Source organism: Bactrocera neohumeralis, chromosome 3 (assembly GCF_024586455.1).
Source record: "Bactrocera neohumeralis isolate Rockhampton chromosome 3, APGP_CSIRO_Bneo_wtdbg2-racon-allhic-juicebox.fasta_v2, whole genome shotgun sequence".
NCBI classification, from domain to species: domain Eukaryota; kingdom Metazoa; phylum Arthropoda; class Insecta; order Diptera; family Tephritidae; genus Bactrocera; species Bactrocera neohumeralis.
In genome coordinates this window covers 34540224-34553937 of record NC_065920.1, presented here as the reverse complement: position 1 = coordinate 34553937, position 13714 = coordinate 34540224, and the positions used below count along the sequence as shown (strand labels likewise).

Here is a 13714-nt window from a genome sequence, read left to right as displayed (position 1 = left end):
AGTGACATGACATGCAATTAGTAAATAACCACTTAAAATTTTTAACTAAAGAGAATGCGTTTGGTTCTCAAATACATAAATCATACTTGCAATATATTTAACAATACTCGAAAGGGCTAAGAAATTACCAGACGGCATGGTCTCGATATGTTCGAATGTTGTTTACTCACAAAGCAAGTAAGTCAAATCATTTCTATCTTATTTTTTACTATCAAAGGATTACTCGTAAATGTTCAGCGCAACTTAAGCTGACATGACCTTGTCAGGTTCTGGTCGTATTTTAGGGCGACGCAAGACACAAAAGGTATTATTTTCTCTGCTACTTTACTTTTTCTTTTTATACTCTTGCAACCAGTTGGTAGAGAGTAGTATAGTTTTGTTCACCTAACGGTTATATATGCTTGTATATAAATGATCAGGGTGACGAGAAAAGTTGAAATCCGGTTGCCATGTCGGCAGGGGCATCTGTGGGCAAACAATTTTGGAAAAGTGGGAGTGGTCCGCCCTTTAAAAAGTTTAATATATATGTATGTATATCTCTTCAACCACTAAAGCTACAAAAACCAAATTCGCCCAGCACAAGTACGAAAAGAACTCCTACCGATAGTGTGAAAACGAATGAAATTGGAATTAAAACCCCCCACACTCCCTATATAACGGTACTGCTCAAAACTACTAAAAGTGCGGTAAATCAATAACTAAATACGCCAGAGACTTAAAAATTTGCCGCCGGGATTGCTTGACAAGGCTTCATAGGCATCGCTGTAAAAATTGGGCTATGGGCGTAGTACCGCCCACTTTTTAGTGAAATCCCGTATCTCGAGACCCGACTGACATTAGATACGTGGCATTCTTTTTATATTATTATGTCACGTTGTGTAATGTAATGAGTGACCACGCCTTCTTCCCATATAGCACAATTTTAAACTCCACTTGATTCGTTTACTTTCCAGTACATAAATCATATTAAATATAGCGGTAATAAACTTTACACAAATAATGCCTTTAGTGTATGCTACTATATGACCAAAAATTGTTCAAATCCAACAAAAATTGTTCAATGCCGAATATTAGGACCCCATTACCTATAGTTGATTTTTGATCGAAAATATCGGTCATTGTCTGAGATATATAATTGAAATTCAGCGATAATACTTCTCTGACAGTGGTATGTCTGTGTGTCAAATATGGGTTGAATCGAATAAATGCTTCTCCTAGCCCCCATATATCTAATATAAAAATAATCGACCTTCCAGGTGACTTTGTACCGCATATATCAGCCAATATGTGAGTTATCTCAATGAAAATTAGCTAGCGCATTGTATTCATAACAGTGTTTCTTAGTGCCGAAAACTTGACTTATCTCCCATATAACTAATATCAGGCTTTTCCAACATCCGGCTGACCAGTATTTCCCTGGCTTTGATTTTTCCACGTTGTAGGAGTATACCGACCTTTTGGTTGCACCCAGACCTAGCCCTTCCTCACTTGTTTTACATAGCCTTATTTAATTTTACTGCCAAGTTGTATGAAATTGTCTGCGTATTTTGAATGAAAGTCTAGTTATTATCTGCTTTCGACTAACTGGGATATTAATAGTAAATTAATGCTATGTTTCACATAAAAATTGCTACAATTCTTGGACAAACTATTTCTATTCTCGAATAAGCCCCCTAACTTACTTGTATAAGGTCAAGTAAATTTCAAATAAGCTCAAATGTGTATAAATTGTGATTTGAAATTTATGGAATTAAACCGTGCGGTGAGCACCGGTCAGCGAGGAATTGTACTTTATCGCCCCTCCTTCCTCTCTCCTTCAGTACTCTCCTTCAGTACTTGTTCGACAATAATTGATCTGGCAAAGATATTCAACATAAATTAGATTTGTAAATGAAGTCCTCAGACGTCCCCGAACCATTATTTTGTACAACGTTTAGGTTAGTATTGGACCAAATTTTCAAAATTAGAAGGCATACATTTCCATATAAGAGGTATATTTCAAAGCAAAAGTAAATTATTTATGACTAAATTTCTCGGAAAAAATTTATGGTCTAATACCGAAAAAATTTCGAATTTGCCATATAGAGTCTTGAATTCAGTTCGCTTAATTTCTATTGGCTAAAAATTAACGCTGTGATAAAATATTTAATCTAATTTATTATAAGCAGAACTTTAAGGTCAATCTGTACAAATTAACACCCTCGTATGTATGAGAATATTGTGCTGGTGTGCTTATAAATAGTGCAATTTTAAATAAATGTCAGAGGGACTCCCACCTTCGAAACCACATCACTCGCCAAACAAATTTGTTTCGACGTTTTAGAATTTGTCAAACACCTTTTTAATTGTCCACATTAAAAACTCATTTTTATAGAATGTCCAAACGCTGCGCGATGATACAAGAAGACACTAAGTAGAAAAAACCACCGACAGATACAGAGAGAACAACTGGCTGCAAAGTTCTCACTAGTTAATGAATTATGGGGCGAGGGTGCAAACGATTTATCTTTTGGAGCACTTGAAATAACCAAAGCTGACAAATAGCACAGTTCCGTCAGCCAATAACAACAACAACAGCTCAACACCTTGCAACGCTACTCAGCCGTTGCGTTGACAGACGTCGGCAAAAAGGAAACATCTCGCAACGTGCGTACATATATCGTGTATGAGTGAGTGAGTGTTGAAGCGTGGGCACATGAATCTCAATTCATGTGTTTGGATTTGTTGGTGTATTCGCTTGATGAAAATAACATCAATCGAGGCGGCTGTCAGTTGCATTGCAACTATAATTGAATATTGCTCTGCTATTAAGAGCGGCTGCTGACATATTTTTGTTTGTGTATCGACGTACATTGCATGTCGAGTACATACACACATATTTATATATGTACATATGTATGTTGGAAAAGTGAGATACCCAGGAAGAAATATTTAAGCTGAATGTGTATGTACATTGATACACAGGAGTACAGAAAAACTATAGTTTGACGAGATACATCACTTTGTAGGCCAGACTTCGGACGCGGAATTGTGCTAAAAAGCACACATACTTTCTATAACTTAAAAACAGTCTCTCAGTCACACCAATACCCTTAAAAAAGGTGACACCTCCATGCATAACACATAGTATGCCTTACATGGATTTATTTGGATGGTCACATAAACAAACTCATATAATTTCTCTCTCCCTATGACGCAATGACGTAAAAAGGCCGAAATGCTTCGTGAAATATATGTACGTTGTGTTTTGAAATAGAAATTTATCACTATAATTCTCGGAGTTTCGTAGATAAAATTTGGAGGGGTTTCGATATTTCATATATTTGTCTTTTTATAAATAATGATATTAAGAAATTTTCTCAAAAATATTATGTAGCAAAAATAAGATACTTGTTGCGATTCTAAATAGTCTGGACCATTTGATGTGTACTTTTAAGTGTTTTAGCCAGTCTAAAAGTATTAAAAAATATGAAATCTATAATGTGAGTATAAAAATTTAAATAACATATGAAATTTAGTGTGGAAAATCTAAGAAATCAGTTATTTATTCTAGGTCCTAACTGTATGTAAATGTCCTTATAAAAAAAAATGGACTATATTTCATTTCATATTGTATTATAACTACGAAATTCATTCAAAAATCACCATCTCAGTCCTTTGTCCTTTACATCCCCACAGGGTATATCGCCATATGCATGTAAAATAATTTCCAGAGTTATGTGCATGTTGCAGAGGTTCCCTGCATAGTTCACATACTTATAAACTTAAAATGGAAAGCAGATCTTTTAGAGGCGCATGAAAGATTCTTAATTTTCGTTTGATGATGTAGGGCAGCATTTTTTGAGGTGGGGACGTGGGCGTTAGGTAAATATATACTGATGCCATAAACTTTCATATCAACAGGCAGTCGTCGCAAGTGGCTGCCACCAGTAGTTCATTAGGTGAGTAGGCTCACCGAATTGAACTATTTAATACCATATATTGCATCTATGTTGATGTTGCTAGCCATGATTCATTAACAACGTGTGAAATTTGGTTATTAGTAGAGAGCAATTAGAGGAGTGGAAAGAGATATTTCATGGCTGGCCTGAAATTTTGTAATTTTTTTCATTCCTTTCGACACATGTGTTCTTATAAACATATTGATGGTCTTCTTATGAACATTGTTTTGTGAACTCAAAACTCCTAACTGATAGGCAGTGACCGACTGAATTGGATTGAATATTGGGGTTATATGTCCAAGCATAGTGCCTTAATATAATTAACAATGGAAAATATCGGTACACAAGTTCTTTCATTTCCATTATAATCCTATTTGTGGACCTTATATTATTTTAAAATAGATATGTATGTTTTGTTTTTTTTATTCCAAAAATCGGGGGGAACACTTGATATCTCTCCTAGCCTCATATATTGGTTTCCTTTCCTTTGTTTGCCTTTATTAAAATCTTACAACCGATTAACTCGCTCCGAGCATTATTTATACTTTCACAGCATTGTTGAGTTAGATTCATAGTCGTTTACTAAACGTTAACGGTAGTTTCCTGTAATTTAATGCAACATAACTTGGTTATGAGAAAAAACCATACTTTTACATGGCATCTCAATGATTCTGGTATACTACAGTCACAATTTCTTTGACAGGTCTTTTCAAGTTTTAATAATCTTAAAAAACTGGAAAACATGTATTCGAGCCAGCAGCATCTAATCACTCTCCATAGCCAATAAATATGTATGTTCACGAATGTGGACCTAGCGCAAGTAAAATACACATTGCATTCAAATGAAATTATCCATTATAATCAATATATATTTAGATTCATATCTACTTTTAATATCTATCAATTACTTGATTGACAATTAACGTTGACAAGAATAAAGCCTAAGCCGAAAGAATTGTCGCTGTCACAACCAACTAGTTAAATGATTTGTATCGGAATGTGGGCTACTTTGATGCTAACCCTACTACAAAGTAATCAATGATATCAATTATTACGAAATATAGGGCGCAATCTCTTAGGAGCGCATGTTGTTTCGCCTTTGATTGCTTGTCGACTCATTCATGCTCTATAATTATTTGTGTCTGTGTATAACGAATAGTGGGTGTTCTTTTTTGTTGAAAAACTAAGACTTATAAGAAGCTGTGTTTTAGCAAATTACGCCAATAAAGTCAGGCAAGCCTCGTATTTCGCCTCGTCAAGCACTAGAGTGTCGAATCGAACAAACTGTAGTTACCAATCAAACCAACATTTGAACTGTATTGTGCTTTTGTTTTCTTTTTATACATTACTATAAATCGCGACAATTAATTAAATGTTAAGGCTCTTTTATAAAAAATAAAAACATAAACAATATAAAAATGTAGTAAAAGTAGAAAAAACGTTAATTTCGGTTGCACCGAAACTATATAACCTTTCAAAAATACAAAATATTCTTTACTAGATTTTATCGGTAAAATTGCTTCGGAGCTATACGCTATAGTGATCCGATTTGAACAATTTCTTTGGAGACTACAGAATTGCCTTGGACAGCAACCAATACGAAATTTTATCTATTTGTTTCTTTATCTACATAAATATATGTATGCCAATCGGCATTATACAACTAAAATAATAATTTATGAAATAGAATTTTCAATTGGTAGATAGATGTCTGTCACCTTTAACTTGAAATTGCCTTCCAATTAGGTATGAGTGGATCCATCTCAGTGCACTACGTTTAATGCCCCATCTCACCGTTAACATAAATGAATGAGTGGGAGGTAGTAGACCTCCCACCGATGAAACCGTGTTGTTTACTGGCAATTGTATTAGATATATCGTCAAATAAAGAAGGTTACTACACAATCACTTGATTCCCATCGGCCAGTTTGTTTAACAGTTATATGCATTAATGCTTCATTATCTGGGGAATTTGAAGATTGAAGATAACGGAGTTTTTTAACGCTTGGTCTACTGCTTGGGGTAGCAAAATTACAAATCATCCTGGTCGCCTCATTTTAGAATTTTTAAGTCAAACAAACCTAACGACTTTAAACAATTGCACACAAAATACCATTCAAAAGGGAAATAAAGGTTCAATAATAGACCTAATGTTTACTAACGACGCGCTTAGCAGGCATACTAAGTAGAAGGTGTCAGATACATATGTATGTACACAAATAGCGACCATAAGGTTATAATTGCTGAAGTTTCGTTCTCCAAAGAAACGGATCTCTGTCGGAGAAATACCTTTCGAAAACGAAGTTGACGGCAAAAGGAATTTGATACCGATGTTTTTGAAAGCGCCTGGAATGGGGCAAAGCTCCCAGGTGAATACGCCGCCCACTTAGTATCGGTGCGGAATGAACTAGTTGTAGCATGTGACGCAACTATGCGCAGGACGAGATATAATAACAATCGAAAGCCGGTATACTGGTGGAACGAAGAAATCGCCAAGCTGAGGAAGCTCTGTCACTCAGCTAGACACCTCCAGCATAACCAGAGAGGAAAACGCCTCAGGAAAGCATTTAAATACTAAAAAAAATATCCTGAAGTCAGCCATTACCCGTAGTAAAAGATCATGTTTCGAAAAATTCTGTGAAGATGCAAGCATAGACCCCTGGGGAACGGCATACAATATTTTTAAGTCGAAGTTCAAAGATAAGTCGCAGCAACCTAAGAACGCATCATTTATGACAAATGTTGTCGAATCATTATTCCCGATACTTGCCCCATTTCCTATGTTAAGCGCAGCGAAGCTACAGAGCCACCCCTATTAGTGAAAAAATTCAAAAACTTCAAAGCGCCTGGAATATATGGTATACCAAATAGAACTCAGAAAGAATCTTTTAACGCACTAAGGGAAGTAATTGATACTACGAAGTGTTCAATTACTGTTAAAAGATGAAAAAGTAGTTCAGAAAAATACTGCGCGCTAATATCCCTGGATGTGAAGAATGCATTCAACTCCGCAAAGTGGGCAAATATAATAAGAGAACGAAATACGCGCTCTTCATTATCTGATAAATATTATAATGAGTTACTTTCAAAATAGGAGATTGTTATTCGACACGGACGAGGGCACTCAGAGATACACTATCTCCCGTGGAGTACCGCGAGTGTGCTTAGATTACCGCAACCAAAAACAAACGCATATGTGGATGATCTGATAGTGGTAGCAGTGGCTAAACATCTGGATGACATTCGGCTCAAATTAATGACTGCATAAATGGTTTGCGCTAATGGTTTGTTACCATGAGTTTAGAGTTGGCTGAGCAAAAAATAGAAGTTTTGCTCAGAAGCTCCAGGAAAATTGAAGAGAGTATATCGCTCATCATAGGAGAATGTGAGATTACTTCACAGCCAAAGTTGAAGTACCTTGGTGTAGACTCAAGACTCAAATTGACTTGGAAAATACGACATGTAAAGCAAATAAAATATGTAATGCTTTATCTTGAATGATGACAAATAAAAGCTGTGTGCGCTTCAGCCAATGATTTTTAATAGTTAAGGTAATGAGTTCAATTATACTGTATGCGGCTGCAATATGAATACAGGCGCTAGACATAAAGCGGGACGAGTTTGCGCGAATATATAATTTACCAAAGTCGTCTACCGCAGCAAAAAGAAAGAAAAAAATCAAAAGCATCGCAATGTGGCAGCAACGGTGGCAAACTTCATCCAACGGACAGTGGACCCTCAGACTAATTGTCGATTTAGCTTAGTGAACAGATACACAACATGGGGACCTAGATTTCCACCTGACTCAAATACTCAGTGGTCACGGGTGCTTTAGAAGCTACCTATCAAACTATCAGCTACCTAAAAACATCGTTGTCCGACGTGTACAGAGTGTTTAGAATACTCTATTGATGCCCTTGGTTTTCAATTATAAGGGAAATGCTGAAAATCACACTTTAAGGTAGTCTCACGGTGGAAAATTTGAATGCACTTATGTGCGAGTCCTCTGTAAAGTGGAAAGCTGTCAGCGAAGCGGCAAATCTAATTATGACAAGAATGAGACATTTAGAACAGATTAGGCGTCAGTCGGTCCTTACAATAGCAGAGACTTAAATGTTTTCTTCTCTCCCAAGAAGTAATACTTTGTCCAGTGGTCCTGTGAGAGAGAAATGAGATGGGAGTAAGTTAGGTTTAGCGGATTAAAGTCTCGCACTCCGGCATTCGATGCTTCCTCCTACAAAAAAAAATCTGCGGTTCCGATAAATGAGCAGCTTCTTGGAGAGAAAAGTACGCATACAAAATTTAAGATCGATATCTCAAAAACTGAGGGATTAGTTGGCGTATGTACAGACGGACAGACGGTTATCGACTTAGCCCATTTATATACTATGTATGTACTTTATAGGGTCTCCGTTATTTCCTTTTAGGTATTACAAACTCAGTTGGAAACTTAATATACCTTGTTCAGGGTATAAAACGCAACAATTTGACCCCTGTATATTTTTGTGAACGTACTTAAATGAGCTAGTTGAATTCAAAGTCAATGACGTCGAATAATATTCAAACACATGCGCACATTAATAGCGAGACCCATCTAGATACTGCCTGTTGGCGCCAGCTGAACCCACATTTTTGTACTTCTATGTATGTATATAACTTACACCTATTCCTGTTCGCACACATTCATACATATGTTTGAACCACTGGTGTACAGAACATAAGCTTTGCCTCAATGAGGCTTTTGTTGTTTATCAAAATATTGATGGACGTGTGCATAGCGCGATGCGGCATCGTGTATAACAGATCCATTAAACATTTGCATACATAGATATGCTTAGATTTTTGTTTGTATTCCCTGTTCACCGGTCGACAGCAGCACAGGTGGAACAACCTATATAGTACATACAGAGATACATTTGTATGCGAATGTTTATCGCCATGTGCTTACAAACAAATAATCGCTCGTAATAAAATGCCAAAAGCGTGCCACATGTTGGCCCTGTTGCATGTTGGTTGCTTGCTGTTTTTATTCATCGGCAACAGCAATTCATATCAGCAGTATTGAGTATTTATGGCTAACAGCGAATCATAGGAGAAATGTAACTACCCGCTGGAGTTTGTGTGTGAAAGTTTGTTGCACAAGCCCGTTGCATGTGTATGTATAAACTCTGTCACTCTTGTTGATTGTTGACTGTTGGCGGTTGACTCGTGTTCTTCAATACTGCGGAATTTTTGCATCTTTTCAAATTTTGCTTATTTGTGCAGTTGCTGTTGCTGTTATTTCTTATGCTTGTTTAATTTAATAACGGTATGCAAAGCAATGAAATGAAAGCAAATGGATTTGAATGTGTTGCACATAGTTTTACATACTTATATGTATGTACATTTACTTGTATGTGTGTATATACATATGTATGAGATTCTTGTTTAGTGACTTAATCCCCAGTTAGTTTAATATGTTTTCATACCAAAGAAGAAGAAGAAGTGTGTAGAAATACATATTTATTGTATGAAAAAAGTTAGGTACCGAGATCACATATGTACTTATATATTTCCCGAAATACTTACATATTTGTTTATAAAATTTAAGTTGAAACAAGAAAAAAATGTTAACTTGGGCTGCACCGAAGCTGATATACCCTCCACAGGTGCATTTCTTTTAGTAACTATGTGTTCATTTTATATGGAAGCTATATGCTATAGTAATCCGATCTGAACAATTTTTTGGAGATTATATTGTTGCCTTAGAAAATAATCTATACCAATTTAGTGAATATATGTATCTTGTCAAATGCAAAAGTTTTCCATACTAGAACTTTTTTCCGATCGTTCAGTTTGTATGGCAGCTATATGCTATAGTTAACCGATCTAAACAATTTCTTCGGAAATTACATTGTTGCTTTAAAAAATAATCTTTATCAAATTTTGTGAATATATCTTGTCAAATGCAAAAGTTTTCCATACAAGAACTTTTTTCCGATCGTTCAGTTTGTATGACAGCTATATGCTATAGTAAGCCGATCTGAACAATTTCTTCGGAGATTACATTGTTGCCCTAAAAAATAACCTGTGCCAACTTTTGTGAAGATACATTGTCAAATGTGAAAGCTTTCTATACAAGAACTTGATTCCGATCGTTCAGTTTCTATGGCAGCTATATGTTATAGTGGTCCGATATCGGCAGTTCCGACAAATTAGCAGCTTCTTGAAGAAGAAATGACGTTTGCAAAATTTCAAGACGATATCTTAAAAACTGAGGGGCTAGTTCGTATATATACAGACAGACAGACAGACAGACGAACATGGCTAAATTGACTCAGCTCAACATACTGATCATTTATATAAGTTAGCACGAACCAAGCATAAAGTGCAACTATGTCAACAACTCCGAAATTACAGCGCAAGCGACAACTGGTAAATTCTGCCGATGCAACCTCAGCACATCCGGCACATGCCAATTGAAAATGCAATCGAATTGCTTATATTAATTCTAGGAAATATATCACGCCACTTAATAATTCCGTGGCTTAGAATAAGTATAAATTAAGCAAATTGTTAAATTTAAGTGGAGTCGTTTTTGGTCAATAAAGCGGACACGCTGTCCGATTAAAAAATAATATTTTTTTGATATTTCCAACGCGGGAATACATAATTGGCGCCCGAGCAAAATTCAGTCGGTCCAGTAGGAAAACTGGCGCCCGGTTGAAAAAGTATTTTCGATAACGGTCCCTGAGTAACAAAAGTAAAAAGGAGGCGTCGACGTGCCAGCCTTATCGAAAGACATAGCAGCAAGTGAAGTCGAAAAGTATTTTCGATAGCGGTCCCTGAGTAACAAAAGTAAAAAGGAGGCATCGACGTGCCAGCCTTATCGAAAGACATAGCAGCAAGTGAAGTGAAAAAGTTTAGGCCAGCGAAATAATTGTTGTGAAAAACATAAAAGCTTTAGCAGTGATAAAATACAACAAGCAGCAATAACAAAGCAATTTAAATAGCGTTTATTGGCGACTACCAAATTGTAATTGTAACTAAAAGCGTAGATATGTACGAAAGTAATTATTACAATTAACAAAACTGTAACAGAACAATATTCTAAATTTGTGATTTTATATAAAACAGAAAACAAACACAAGCCTCATTATAAAATCCTAGTGTTAAAAATTAATTACGCGCGCGATCACACATGATAGTTAAAATCAAGCGAGTGAATGGCTAAAAATGTTTAACCGAGCAGCACAGGCAACAACAACTATTGCTCACATAATCAACGACGGCGACTAAAATTTAAAGTTTACCGAGAAATTGGAAACAGAAGCAAAGCAACAAAAGCACAAACGTAAAGTAACGAGTGTAGTGTTTGATAGTGGGGCTGTACGATTTGCCAACGTTAACAACGAAGTAAACCAGCAGCAGCAGCACCCAGAAACATCAGGATTAGAGTAAGAAACATTTTTTTAACTTATAAGAATTATTTAAATTAATTTAAATTATATTGTAATTATATTAAATTGTAAAATGGCTAATCCCAACAACTTGGTCAGACCTCCCATTCTTCCTTCTAACCAATCCACTCCTCAAGCGACAAATAACACTCAATTAAGTATAGACGACTTGACATCATTAATAGCGAATATAGCGACAAATATACTACAGCAGCAAGGACCAAAGGTAGTACAGGCCACCCTAAATCCGGATGCCAACTTGGCAACTACAACTGATCAAACTATAGAGGACAGACATAGAGGAAATTTAGACGGTTTAGATAGGATCCCTGATGTAGTGAAGTGTCTAAAAGAATTTTCTGGCCGCCCAGGAGAATTCATATCTTGGAAAAAAAGTGTAGACCGTATATTAAATATATACGAACCATTAAAAGGAACCCCGAAATACTACGGAATCCTTAGTGTAGTTAGAAATAAGATTGTAGGCAATGCAGATATGGCATTGGAATCTTATAACACGCCACTTGATTGGTCAGCAATAACAAAATGTCTGGCAATGCATTATGCCGACAAGCGTGACCTATCCACCTTAGAGTACCAAATGACAACTCTAGTACAAGGTAATAAAACGGTTGCTGAATTCTATCAGCAAGTATACAAACACCTCTCATTAATTTTAAATAAACTAGGATGTACCGAAATGAGCAACGAATCTCTACGAATGATAACGCAATCATACAGGGATAAAGCTTTGGACACCTTCATAAGAGGATTAAATGGCGACCTCCCACGATTACTGGGAATAAGAGAACCGGTCGACTTACCTCAGGCCCTTCATTTATGCCTGAAACTAGACAATCAGAATTATCGCATGAATCATGCTCACAATGTGAAAACGGCATACCAAACTCCTCAACTCTATCCTAAGCGACGTTCTTCACAGGAACAACTGCAATCCTTTTACCCTAAATTGGCGTACTTGCCACAACCAAATCAAACAAATTGGCAATCTAGACAACAATTTCCTAACCAAATTCCGCATACAAGTACTCCACCCAGGCCACCTAAACCTCAACCCCGGCCAGAACCTATGGAAGTTGATGAGAGTATGCAATCACGTCGAATTAACTATATGAACAGAACTCCTCAAAATCAATTTCAAGGGAAAAGACCACCATCAGTTAATAATCAGCAACAAAGGAAAACCCAAAGAACTTTCCACATTGCCACAATGTCGAAAGATGTGGAGAATGATTATTCGGAAGACGAACCATCTGAAGTTCATTTTTTAGCTTGATGAGCTCTTCGCTTCCATATTTTGAAGCAAGAGCTGATAACGGGAAAATTCTTAAGTTTTTGTTAGATACAGGATCTAGTAAAAACTACATTCAACCACACTTGGTTAAAAAACGTATTAAAAATAAAAACCCATTTTTCGCAAAAACAGTAACAGGTGATGTTAAAATTAATGAACACACAATGCTAAAACTATTTGGTCTAGATAACGAAATCAAGTTTTTCTTAATGCCATCCTTAAAGACATTCGATGGAATTTTGGGAAACGATACATTAAGAGAGCTTCAAGCAATTATCTACACAAATGAAAATTATTTAATAATAAAAAATCGAAAAAAAATTAAACTAAAGCAGCTTCCATCAAAGGCAATAAATGCAATACATATAAAGGACGAGCAATTATCGTCACAGCAGAAGACTAGCATTAAGCAAGCAGTAGACGCATTCCCAAATCTGTTCGCGGAGCCGAACGAAAAATTAACATACACGACAAAAGTTGTTGGAGAAATAAGAACCGTAACGGACTCTCCTGTTTACTCGAAATTTTACCCATACCCAGCATCTCTCAAATCAGAGGTAGAAAAGCAGGTAAAGAAACTTATATGTAGATGATAAGATTATAAGATCCTCTAGGTCTCCCTTGTGGATCGTCCCGAAAAAGGCCGACTCAGCGGGGAATAAACAGTACCGAATGGTCATCGATTACCGAAAATTAAACTCAGTCACAACAGCAGACAGATACCCAATTCCTGAAATAACAGAAGTAATTTCGCAGCTCGGCGAAAGCAAATTTTTCTCAGTGTTAGATCTGAAAAGCGGATTTCATCAAATCCCTCTAAGAGAATCTGACATCGAGAAAACGGCATTTTCCATCAACAATGGTAAATACGAATTTACACGTTTACCATTTGGTTTGAAAAATGCTCCTTCTATTTTTCAGCGCGCTCTTGATGATATCTTGCGCGATCACATAGGAAAATACTGTTATGTCTACATCGATGACATAATTATATTTAGCAAAACCGAAAAAGAGCACCT

General features: G+C 36.3%; 1 protein-coding gene across 1 annotated transcript in view; it reads right to left on the bottom strand.

Moving 5' to 3' along the window:
• The window catches only part of LOC126754039 (dual specificity protein kinase splA), a 588793-nt gene extending 576271 nt beyond the window's left edge, over positions 1 to 12522 (bottom strand). Inside the window, exon 1 of the mRNA XM_050465896.1 lies at positions 12519 to 12522. The gene's annotated coding sequence lies outside the window, so the exon portion shown is untranslated. The remainder of the gene's footprint in view (positions 1 to 12518) is intronic.
• Between the last annotated feature and the right edge of the window lie 1192 nt (positions 12523 to 13714).